Source organism: Phyllostomus discolor, chromosome 3, assembly GCF_004126475.2.
Source record: "Phyllostomus discolor isolate MPI-MPIP mPhyDis1 chromosome 3, mPhyDis1.pri.v3, whole genome shotgun sequence".
Taxonomy (NCBI): Eukaryota; Metazoa; Chordata; class Mammalia; order Chiroptera; family Phyllostomidae; genus Phyllostomus; species Phyllostomus discolor.
Window position 1 is genome coordinate 175,295,165 of NC_040905.2, and position 13,295 is coordinate 175,308,459.

General features: G+C 40.5%; 1 protein-coding gene across 6 annotated transcripts in view; it reads left to right on the plus strand.

Annotated features, from left to right (window-relative positions):
* The window catches only part of LOC114493155 (transducin-like enhancer protein 4), a 145,509-nt gene that overhangs the window by 60,206 nt on the left and 72,008 nt on the right, over positions 1 to 13,295 (plus strand). The gene's annotated exons all lie outside the window — the stretch shown is intronic.

The window sequence follows — 13,295 nt, forward strand, 5'->3', positions numbered from 1 at the left end:
TGCCCAGTGAAAGCAAAAGTAAAGGTAAGCTAATTGCAGGCAGCAGCGGGGGAAGGAGTGGGGAGATGCCTGGTAGAGGAGGGCCACAAAAGACCCACACCAGAAGTCAGTCAGGGACATCAGTAAGTTTAGAACCATAGGCATTGCCAGTGTATTTCAGGGTGTCCTAGTTTTGAAATTATTTCATTGTCTTAAGATATAAACTGTACTTTTCCTCTGCTTCCATTTCTCCATCTTGAAAAAACTTTCATTTCTCCATCTTGAAAACACTTGTCTATCCTGCTGGTAAATAACTACTTCATGGGATATAGTAATATCACAAACTTAAATACTGATGTTGACCTAATTATTAGCAAGATTTAGAGCTAAACTCCCTTTCCCACTCCCAAAACTTTTTAGGAAAACTGAAAATGACAACATTCTTGAACTTCTTTTAGGGCAACTCCACAGCTAGTCTGCTCTTTGTGATTCTCATACATTCCCCCTGCCCCCATTGGTAGATTCATAAGAAAGGGGAGAGTTTATCTTGGCTCGGGTTGTCTTCTGTGACCAGTAAGGGCAGTGCCACTGTGGTCTCAAAGCAAAGTGGCAGTCACATTTGTATTTTTTTTTTTTTAATTTTTATTTCCCCAGAGTGTTTCTGGTTGACCCAAAGCAATTTTTAGACATAACTCTGCACAAAGTAATATCTGGGAGAGAAACTGTTGAGGGAGGAAAACAGTTCAAGCCTGCTGTCTACTTGGATTGAAAGCTCAGAGGTTGCTTTTGGGTTTCTTTCAGCCGTAGCCTCAGAACAGCTTCAGAGCAAAGATAGGTGTCAAGGCAGGCTTTGGGACGTGTTTTCCTGTAGTCAGAGGAGAGCCTACCTCCTCCTGTGGAAGGTAAAACATTCCAGGTGCTCTATTCCGCCCTCCTCACAGGTGAGCTGTGGGCATGTGACCCTTTGCAAGTCAGTGAGATACCCGGTTGGCCAAAAAGTTCATCTAGGGCTTTTGTGTATGTATGTGTGTGTTTTTTGTAAAATAAATAAAAGACATATTTTTCATTTTCTTCAGTAACTATTGATTTGGGTATTTTGAGTATGTTGGCTATTTCCTGCGTGGTATAGCATTGATTGTTCTCAATGTCTCAAGTTGATTGCTGCCAACTTCAACTGGTCTGCCTGAATGTGGAGCATTGTGTAGCGAGAAATCTCAACCACGGAACTTTGCAAACCACTTTTGACACGTTCCATTAGTCACAGCACCTTCTCCATAAACTGCACAAATCATTTTTTGCATTTCAGTTGCATTTTTAGCTTTCTTGAAATAATAAAGCACATTATGACAAAAGTTGTGTATTTTCTTCCATCTTCAGTATTAAAATGGCTACACAAAATTCACAATTTTGATAATTTTTTTAAATGCACACTTATATGACAGCTGTCACAATAATCTTAACAAAATTGTTTTGAATGAAGTTGAAGACAACTAAGCATTACTAAAACCATCTTTCAGGAAAACAAACAAACTTTTTGGCCAACCCAATAGAAGGAAATACCTTTTTCTTCTTAACACAAAGACCCATAAAGAGAGAATTACCTTACCTTTTGCATTTGAACATGGTTGTGCGAGGTTATGGGTTAATGCTTGGAGCCGTGGCAGCCATCTTGTGAGAAGGGTAATAGGCTGCAAGAGAGACCACAAGAATCAGAGAGATGTTGACCCAGAGTCTTGATATTGCCAGGCCATCCAACCAACCCTGCACTTAATGTGTGGATTAAAAACCCACTTTATTTGGGCATTCTATAACTTGCAGAGGAATGATCTTAACTGATGTATCACCATATATCTCAAAATTGGAAGCAATCTAAATTTTAACCGTTTGGTAGAGGATCACTTAACTGAACTCTCATATAATATATCTATACAATGGCATATATTGTGCAATCATTATAAAAGACATAGTCAAAGCATTACTTAGGGATTACTTAGGGAAATGTTCTTTGATGCACACTAGGAAAAGAAGCATTTTATATTACCAGATAGCATAATGTTAACATTTGTTTAAAAATGTTTATATATGCCTTGAAAAAATACTGAATGTACTCATCAACATTATATTAGTAGTTTTCTTTGGCTGGTAGGATAATGCTTGACTTAATTTCTTTCCATTCTGCTTGTCTTCATTTAACATACAGCTTCTCTAATCTAAAAAAGTCATGACTCTAAAAGTTATGAAGCTAACACTGTGTATAGAAAGAAAGTATTGATTTTAAAAAATTATATATTTGTAGACCCATTCCTCCTCTCTTCCACCCCATCTGAGTAAATGGTATAACCATCTACCCAGTTACTTCAGCCCCAACTTTACAAGGTATATATCCTGAACTCTTCACCTTTTCCTTCCATAACCATGTCTTTGCCTTGTCATCTCATGCTTGGAGAGCGGGGGGCTTCTCGCACACAGCTCCCCGCCAGCCGCAGTGGGTGAGAATATTCCTACCAAGACATAATCTGATCTGCTTGGGGAGGAAGGCTGACCAGCCTCTCAGAGGAGAATAGTGTTTTAGCCTTTCTCTCTGGGCTTTTACTGAGTTTAGCTTGCATAGGGATGCATATCAAAGAAAGGAGGTATGTTTTATAGCTAACATGTCTGGGATCACAAGGGTCCTTTTGAGTCAGGGTCTGGTAGAGTGATGCCAATCGGCTGTAAAGCCTTGGGAAACACTTATTTTGTGCTTGGACCCTTAATATTTAAGTTGAAGACATTCTTAGCAAAGCAGGTTTCACAGGACTTTATGTGTTCTTTCTTAGGCCCAGTCACCCCTCACTGGGAACCACTGGTTTCCAGCACAGGGCTGCACCCCTCATTGGCATTGTTTCAGACCTGAATCAGGTGGGGGAAGCAAGGCAGCCAAGAGATTAGGATACTTTTTACAGGTAGAATGAGGACTCAGGCTATGATAAAGCCGAGGGGTGAGGGGTTTTTTGTCTCTTCTCCACAATCCTCCAAGTCCTTTCCCTGATGGCCCCTTTGTGACTATTCCTATCCTAGGTGGTTCCTTTCTCGAGGAATCGTACCCGTTATTGATGATCCAGCCGTCCTCCAGGGGCCAAGCAGGGCGAGGATAAGTTTTGTCTCCTTAGTGGCTTATGGTCCCCAGGTCCCCTAGCCGTGGGGCCTTTTCGCCTGTCAGCAGAGTTACAGCCTCTGAATCCAGGCAGGGCAGTTCCCAACAATATCAGATTATCTCAGCTCTTTCAGTTCTTTGTGACTTGTACTGCCACAGCCCTAATCCAAGTCATCGTTTGCTTTTTGTTTTTGTTTTTTTAATTTTCATTTGAACTCCTAGCTTGATCTCTCTCCTTTCACCTGGCCATTCTCACATCCAGCTTCACATAGCATCTGAACATTTAAAAAAATTACATTATATAACATATTAATTCAAGACTTGTTTGTCTTTATGTAGGCCAATGAAACAGAATAAAGTACTCTGAAAAAGATCCACTCAGTATGTCAGAAGGGCAAGCATATCGTTGGGGGGCGGGGGGTGGATACTAGTAAATACCACCGGGAGATTCTTGGTTATTCCTGTGCTAAAAGTGAAATTGCCTCCAACTATCTCATGTACAGAAATCTATCTGAAAACCATAAAGAGACACCTTTTAAATTTTCAAGAAAGAAGACTCTTTCTCATCTTGGGATAGAAAAGGATTTCTTAATGGGTCACAGAAAGCTCAAGTGAACCATAAGAAAAAAGATCAATAATATTGCTCAGTTAAAATTTTTAAAAAGTGTTTCTCAAAAGACATCCTAAAGAGGATGAAAAGACAAGCCTGAAACTGAAGGAAAATATTTGTAACACATATAGACAACAAATGATTATAATCCAGTTTATACCAGTTAAGTACAAACTTCAAGTCCAACTTAAAACAAACAAACAAACAAAAAAATCACCTGAAATAGCCTAAAGCTCTCAGTATTCTTAAAACCATAACCTGATACCCACAATATTTGCATTGTACCACACTGTCCCTTGCTCACTGGGTTCCCACCAAACTTCCTCTTTCTTCCTTCCTGTAGTGATCTACAGGGCCTTTTCTGTTCTGGGCCTTTGCCATTGCAAAGGTGTCTCTGTCATCTCTGACTCGGTTCTCCCAGCTCCCTGCAAGGTGCTCTCATTCTCATCCTTCAGGTCTCAGTTCAAAAGTCGTTTCCCAGAGTGGCTGTCTCTTTTGATCCTTAGGAATGAATGATGGCTTACCTCTTATGGTGAGACCTTCCTAGTTAGAAAAGGCCCTGATGGTACCACCAGTACACCATTGGACTGGATGGTTAGGGGCTTGTGCTCCGCTCGTAATGCTGACAGAACTTCCCATGACTTTATCTTGGGCCTCTTGTGGGCTGGTGTTCGCCTGTAAAATCCTATACCCAATTCCGGTATGGGGCATTTGCCCACACCACCAAGCAGTTCTCTGACACCATGTGGGTATCCTACAATTCAGCTCATTTCTGATGCTGTCTATCTGGAGATAGCATTAGATCCTACAGGTTCAGGTCTCAGCCCTACAAAGACGGCCCCCCACCCCCACTTCAGATGCCAGTTGCAAGTCCAGGTTGTCATCTGTGTTGCCATCATCCCCCTTCTTTGGTTTCATTTTCTAGAGCATCTCATGGAACTCAGGGGAACATTTTACTAACTACCTTACCTGTTCATTATAAGGATGTAATTCTGGAATAGGCAGGTAGAAGAGATGCATAGGTCAAGGTATGGGGAAAGGGCACGGAGCTTCTATGCCCTCTGTCTTTACACCACTCTCCCCAAATCTCCAGGTGTTCACCAACCTGGAAGCTTCCAAACTCTGTCCTTTTTGGGGTTTTTGTGGAGGTTTTATTACCTAGGCATGTTAGATGAAATCATTGGTAATTGATGACTAGACTCATTTTCCAGCCCCTCTTCCCTTCCCTTATTTGGGAAAGGGAGGGAGGGGTAGGACTGAAAGTTCCAACTCTATAGTCAATCACGTGGTAGATTCTACAGCCAGCTGCACCCCATCCCGCTTCTTGGGTGTCTTTCCAAATACAATTCATTGACATATCAAAAGGTCTCTACACTGCTTTCTTTCAGGAAATCTGAAAGGGTTTTAACACCTCTGTGCTAGGAATGGTAGGCAATAGCTAAATGTATATTTCTTTTCCTTTTTTTTTTTTTTTTAGGATTTTATTTAATTATTTTTAGACCAAGGGGAAGGGAGGGAAAAAGGGAGAAAAACATCAGTGTGTGGTTGCTTCTCACGCTGCCCCTACTGGGGAGCTGACCTGCAGCCCTGACATATGCCCTGAGTGGGAATGGAACCGGTGACCCTTTGATTTGGAGGCTGGTGCTCAATCCACTGAGCCACACCAGCCAGGGCCAAATGTGTATTTCTTACAAGTCACAGTATCTCAGCTGGTTCAGTGTTCTTCATATTGCAGGTTATGAGACCCATGAGTGTGTACTGAAATCAATTCAGCGAGCCATAGTCAACATTTTTTATTAAACAATAGAAGATATTGAAAATATTACGGTGTACTGCTCATGTTTAGATTGTTAAACTTTTGTTTTATTTACATGTGTATTTTATGCAAATGAATACATGACCCACATGAGTTATGGTCAAGATGTTGGAAAACAACGCATCTGGATGTCACCTGAGGTTTATTCTGCTTCTTAAGTTCTGTGGTCAGTTACAGGATTACTAAAGAACCTAAGGTAGATCAAGGCTTTTTAAATGCAGCTTCACTTCTTTTAAGTACTCTGAAGCAACTAAAGACTTTCTGAGCATGATCCCTTAGCTTGGTGACTTAAATAACTAGGACACAAAATAAAGCATTGATTTCATTAGGATAAGGTTAAAATCTCTGGGAAAAATTCTTTAAATAGTTCGAATAAGCCCATAGAAAGTTGTATTTTTATTATTAATTTGCTTAGGAATACTTTTCCTAGTAAGCTTTAAACCAATTCAGAAAAAATTCTAATAGAATCTTCAATGGGAAAGTTAATTTTATCAGGTTTTCTGGACTGTTTCCCCCTTCGTTTCTTGCTGTTGTTACTTCGTGAGTTAAACTGCAAGTTAAGACATGGACTCCTTGACACAAGACTCACGGGATTTGCTTTCTGGTTACCTGTCGTTCCCTTGAAGACCAGTCCAGGGCTCTCCAGGGCCACAGAGATCTGCGGTTTCAGGGTGAGAAATGTCCTTGCAGTGGTAGTCTTTTTCGGTTGCTGTAAATGCAGGTCTTTCCCCTTGTAAATCTCCTGTTTTAAGTCATCAGGAATGAGTTACAGATAAGCTAGGTTAAAAAAGTCTTTGTCCTTTTTATTCTTATTTAATTCCATATATTCACTTAACTTTTAGTTTTGCTAGAGATATTTGTCAAAAGCAAGAACTCCCAATCTTTTGGCTAGAATGGCACATCTTATCTTCCCCATCTCCACTAGTATAGGGAAGTGTAAAGAGTAATAAGACAGACACTGTGTACTAGACTCACCAGTTAATAGTTTGCCATTTTTTCTTTCATACATACACTTTTTGTTTGTGCTGAACTTCTTGAAGGTAAGAGAGACATTTTACCCCTTATCAGCGTGCACCTTATATGAACAAGGGTATTTTCCTATATGAGCCATGCTATCCATACATCACATCCATATATCCAATGTATAGTTCATATTCACATTTCTCCACGTGCACTCAAAGTGTCCTTGGTGGCACCTTTTTCTTCATAGTAGTTTTCCCCAATCTAGGACTCGCACTCGAAAATGCTTCTTTTGTCCTCTGTCTTTAGTCTCTAATGTAGAATAGTCCCCCAACCATGTTACTTTCTCACTTTGGCATTTTGAAGACTCCAGGCTAGTCTGTGGGATGTCCTACAATCTGGATTTTTCTGATTGTTTTCTCATGTAGATTCAGATTAAATATTTTTAGTGAAAATACTGCCTAGGTGATGTTGTGTATTTCCAGTTTCATCACATTGTTGGCGAAACTAGGTAATCTGTGGGGTGATGACTTTGACACTCTAAATAACCTTTTCTCCGGCAGCTTTTTTTTTTTACCCAGGAGTTTTAGCATCTGTTGATGCTGTTAGTATAATACAGTAGTAGTAGTGAAGTAGTACATTTTTAATTCTTTCTTCTCTTAAATTGACATAATTCTGTAAAGAAGTGCTTTTTTCCTATCCCTCCTTGTGTGTGTGTGTGTGTGTGTGTGTGTGTACAGGAATTTGGCCTTCTGGGCACCTTTTTCCAGTAACAGCAGCCACCACTTACTGAGTGTTTATTACTTGCCAAGTACTGTGCTGGGGGTTTTTTTTATACATAATCTCATGTAATTCTCCCAACATTCTTGGAGGAGTAGATTTTATAACTGTTACCATTTTTTACACAAGAAAACTGAGGCTTGGCAACTTACATGACTGGCTCTTGCTCACATAAATTGTAAGGATTCCAGCCAGGTAACTGATGCCACCACTTACGACCTGGAATGCCATCCAGGATCTTCAGACTCTCAGACTCTGCCCCACCCCCAGGGTCCTGAGTAAAGGGCACTTCTCAGCCCAGGGAGTGAAGGTACCAGCCTGGTCCCTGGCCCTCCGCTGCGCCTGTTCCTCCATTTCAGAGTCTATTTTCTCCTCTCCCCCGGTTCCTCTCCAGTGTCCCCCACTTCTCGCCTAGCTCAGCGCCTCCAGGTTGGTTCAGGGCACACACACAAGCTCAGTGTGCCCAGCTGGTTGGAAGAGGAGTGCGGATTTGGGAGCCATCCTCTAGGCTTTGACCCCAGAATGCGACCCAGCCCTACCTTTTTTTTCTTGGGGTACCATGGACTCCATTCCTGAAAACTTTTTAAAAAAGAGTTATTATTTTTTATGATGCTTAAATTGTTTCAAAGTTTACCAGTGAAGACCCCTTCTGTTTTGCTCATTGTCCTATTTGTCACTCCCCTTTAGTCTCATAGTTTTACTCACCGTTTCTTTCCTTCTTCCTTTCCTTTCCTTTTCCTTCCCCTATCCTTCCTTCTCCCCTCCCTCCCTCCCTCTCTCCCTCCCTCCCTCTCCCCTACCTACCTATCTACCTACTAAGGTACAACTAGAGGTATGTTCTTTGCTATTGGGTGTCATTGCTTCCAAGAAAATGCCCCCCCCTTTTTTTTTTTGGCGAGGTAGTATTCTTCTGCTGTTGATAGCATGGCAGAAATGAAGGGTGGTAGAAAGAAAACCTCTGCCTGGTTTCTAGTTGGGGTTGTCCAGGACGCCGGGATGTGTGCAGACTGCAGCTCTGGCCTCACTCTGCTCCTTCGTGGTCATTAGCCTGTCAGGCCCTTGTGGTCAAATAGTTGGGACATTCTATTAAAAAGAATTCCTGTTTTTGAGGACAGAAAGAAAGACAACATTTCAAAAGGCATTTTCTGTGAACTTGATTTGCCTAGTGGTCCTTTTCTACTCTTCCTTACAAACTTGAGACTGCAAGGAAGTAATTCTTTGTGATAGAAACTCTAGTAAAACACTGTTAACAGAATGGAGGTGTGTCTACCACGTTACTGCGACATATTTTTAGAAATAATTACTGGCTACTTTTCAAAATTATCTTAATGGAGTACTTGACTAAGTTTAAAGTTCACTCCATTTTAATGTTTATTCTCTTGAATGTCTCATCAAGGCAACAGAAAAAAGGATTTTTATTTTGTATTGTAGTTTCAGGTATGAGTTTTTTTGTTTGCTTTTTAATGTGGTAAGGCACCCAAAAGTAGTAATGGCCTAGGAATCCAGTGCGAAGAATTTTTCAGTTTTGATTATGTAGAGTATATGACAAGTATTTTATTTTAACGTTAAATTGGTACTAATGTTTAATTGGCCTATGCCCTCCTCTTTGATTCTTTGGCGTAATAGGTTTTTTTTCCTTTGGAAGTCAACATTTTTTAAACCGCTTAATTATAATTATCTGGAGCAGCAATTTTCAACCTTTTTCATCTCATGGCGCACACAAACTAATTATGAAATTCTGTGGCACGGCCAAAAATAACATTTTTTTACTGAACTGAGGGAAAAATAGGTATAATTTTGATTCATTCACACTGATGGCTACTGTTACGTTGGCTGTTGTAATTTTTTTCACAGCCTAAGGGGAACAAAAGGTCAGTGCCCATGACTAAATTGTCAGTTTTGCATGTTTTAAAAATTCTTGCACACAGTTGAAATTTGCTGATCTAGAGTAGTGGTTATAAATCAGTGTTGGAGTGTGCTCTTACACATTTCCTTTCATCTTTATGTTTTATCTTTATATTTCCTCTTTATGTTTCTTAGTGCCACCGTAGGATAAAGTAGTAAACCTTTGCAGGGTAATTGCTCTGTAATTGACACAATTGGGGCAGAAATCAGAGGACAGCGTTAAAGCTCTTGGAAAAAGCAAGCTTTTCCAGTGTTGTAGGACAGTCCGAAAGGTGATGCTACTCTCAGTTCCTTGAACACCATCCAGAAATCTGACTCCTGTTCCAGGGAGTCTGCTTTGAGTTTTTCTGTGTTGATGGGAAGACTTGATAGAGATTTTTTTAATATGAATTCTTGAATGTTTTTTGAAACTTGATAAATCCACTTTTATAATAGAGGAAAGGGTGAATGGAGCTCAGTGTAGTTGTTGGTGACATTAGTGTTTTTATTTAAAAATTGCCTCCTCTATAAGAATGACAAGAATTTTGAAAAACAGTTGGTTTTATTGACTAATTTGGAGTCATTATCAATTATAAGTGCATCTGCTACTCTATGGCTAAGGCAGTTTCTAAGGTGAAATCTTACAAAAAAGCTTAAAAATGGCCATTAGATACAGAAAGTGGTATGTTTCATTGATGTAAACATTTTAAAGCCTACTCTGGTATTTCAGTATATCTATCTTATATTTATGTCATATGCCTTTCGGTGACTTATTTAATCTTATAGTTTTATATGATAAAATCGATTCTTTCCATAGGACTCCCTACTGAGTGCTTTTTTTGTTTGATATTTCGTATGTATAATGGATGATTTGTAAAATGGTTTATGGTAGCCTACTCTAATTTTTTTCCTCACCTGAATTCAAGGAGGTTTCTGTTAAACAGTTTGACCATAATGTGGATGTTGCCATTCATAAAATCTTGGAAAGGAGTTTGTAATTTTGGTATGATAAGTGAAAAATTAGAACCTCTCTAAATGTAATATGGCATCCTAGAACATGACAGCAGTGGAAAACTTATGGAAATCTGAATAAAACCTGTAATTTGATTAATAGTAATGTACTGATGTTAGTTTTTTAAGTTTGATAAAATCTATGGTTATATAAGATAACATTAGTAGAATCTGAGTAAAGGGTACATAGGAACTCTCCTCATATTTACTAGAAATTTAATTCATCAAATGCATTAAGTACAGATTCTATATGACTAAACGGTGCGCTCTAGCTTCCAGGGTGCAAAGGGGCCTGAGGCTGGTTTCTTCATTCCAGAGTCTTACAGTCTCATTGACAAGTCAGGTCTTCTTCTTCATAAAAAGATGAATAACTGTACCTTTAGAGCCCATCTGTGCCAGTGAATGATAGAGTCCTGTAAAGTAGCAGACACTTGGGATGTTTGGGGAAGTCTTTGCAGAGCAGGTGACACATGAGCTGAGCTGGGACGGGTGAGAGTACAACCTAACTTAGGTAAGTAATGGAGAGGTTGTTCTAAGAGACAGGCAATTACATGAATTTTGAAAAACAAATTACCCGTGGTGATGTAGAATGGGTTCACTGGAACCAAATGAGCTAATGGAGACTTGTGGCAATCTAAGTGTGGGGTGATAAGGGTCTGACTAGTATGCTGGCAGTAGAAATAAAAGGAATTGAGCATTGACTGGAGTTGGTGATTATGGATATAGGATCACAGAAGAAAAGTGAGTTGATGGTGACTGATTGACATCTTGACCTGGTGGAAGTAACTTAGGGGAATTGTGTTAATTGTTTTCATTTTCAGGAAAAGCAGGACTTCCCATTTCTGGCTGGTGAGAAGTTAGAGCATGGGAGAGGAGCAGAAGGTTTAGGGCCCGTTCTCTTTGGTGAGCAGGAGAAGACAAAGCCAAGAAGGAAGTCTAGTGGACAGTCAGAGAGGAAAGGGCGGCCTTGATGATTACAGCGTTCCTGGAGCAGTGGGAGGAGAGTTTCAGCAGGAGGGCATGCTGTCTGTGACTGCACATTTGTCAGAGAGGACGACTGCAATGCTGAAGTGTTTGCTGTCCGAATGGTTAATCAGTTTTAGGAGAACGGTGGGCCTGGCATCCAGCTTACAGGAATTGAAGAGCAAGGGTGTGTGTCTGTGTGGGTGTGGGTGTGTGTGTGTGTGCACAAAAGGGGGTTGTTGAGAAGTGGAGGCAGCAAATCTACTTTTAGAAGAAGTTCGGCTGTGCAAAGACAAGGATATGTACATAGGGCAGTAGCTGAAAAGGGCAAAGGAAGGTTATTTTAATTAAATTTTAAAACATTTATCAAGTCCCAATTAATGTGCAAGGCACTGTGTTAGGGGCAGTGGAGGACACAAAATGTGATTAAAATAATAGTGTTCTTCCCTCCTGAAAAAATGCTACCTCAAGTTCCCTTGGCATTAGGTAGGCAGTTCATCTTAAGCAGAACATTAGAGACCCCGAAATTAAACCTGCAAGTAGAGGGACAAAATCAGTGATAGAACAACTGAAGATTAGGGGTGGGGGGGCAGATCAGAAACTGACACAGCAATAAAATAAGAGGAAAAAGATGACCCTGCTTTTGCAAGTGAGGAAGGAGGCACCTTGGAGGGAAAGGAGGCCCTGCTCTCCTAAGGCATGGTGGGGGAGGACAGGGTAGTGTAACCGCTGTTCTGAGGCAGAATCAAACACAAGTGAGGATCCCAGGAATCTTCACTATGAATGGAATGTGCAACAGCAGACTAGGGGTATGTTTTCTGCCTTTGAAAATTTCCTGGTAGATGGAAAAATGGGGCTCTTGGTGCCCCCCCCCCTTTTTTTTTTTTTGCCCTGTAAGAGAAAAATAAAAATGAAGCACCTGAATCTCTGAAGGTATTGCTTTTGGCTGAGGGTTTTTGTTGTTGTTTTTTTAAATGTCTGAAGAAATAGACATTTTTAAATTACTCAGATATATGAACATCTCAGTGCTTTTAGTTAACTAGGGTTTGTGTCAGATGTAAATTCTCACAGAGCTTTAGAGTCTAGGAAAGGTGATAAGAGAGACATACATGCAAGTTCTTAATAAGGGCTTGCCAACTGAATGCTGATCTGAGGTAGAAAGTAGCCACACGCCCAAACCGTACATACAAAGTTAGGGGATTTAGAGGAGGAAGAATTGGGGCAATTCTCTGGCAATTTCAGTTAAACAAGGCCTTGAAATAAATTTGCTGTATATTTACCTGAAGGCCTTGTTTTCTTCATAGACGTTATTTTCAACACATTTAGAAAACGTGACTGTGTGCTCATAGTCCTTGGTCACAACTCCATAACAGTACATACAAAATTATGAACACGATTTGGACTGCACAAATGAAGAAGTAAATTATTCTGAAGCAGGCACTTAGGTAATGCTTTGGCGGGACTTGGGCTTGGGCATTGCGGGGTGGAACGTCTGGGTCATTGCACTGATTTTTCCAGTTTGTGTGTGTCAGCTTGCCTTGAAAGTGCTAGGACTTTATTACAATATTCTAAGTGCATGTAGCCAGAAAATAGGTGCAGGTCAGTTGGAGAAAAGAGCTAGTAATTAGTGCTGTGCTTTGACTTTTATAGTCTGACGCAGGAAGACATGTAGAGGGGAAGAGGAAGGAAATAAAAGTAATTTGGGGAGGGCAAAAATGTTCACTTTTTTCTTTGAAGTATCTTCTGTAAAAGTAAAAGCATTTCGGGATCCTCCTTACCAGTGAAGGGGAGCAGTATTTGCCACCCCACACATTTGTCAATAAGCTGCTTTATGAAATCCTGCTTAGAATATTAGATGAGAGACTATTAGGGTATCAGAGTATGCGCCTGACAAGTGATGTATTTAAAGGCATTAATTTAAATGTGATCACTGTAGAAGTTAGAGAATTTCTCAGCAGTTATTCTCATAGAACATTGTTAAGCAGAGAGGGTCTGAGTTGAAGGGATTTCTGTTGAGGGATATGTTAACTCAGCACCCGCCTGTCATCCCCCCCGCCCCTTACTCCCTTCCACTGGAAGAGGCAGCAGGGCCGCCCACAGCCAAGCTTGATGCGGCCTCGATCTTGAGGCGGCCTCTGCTGAGGTCAAGCACTCCCATT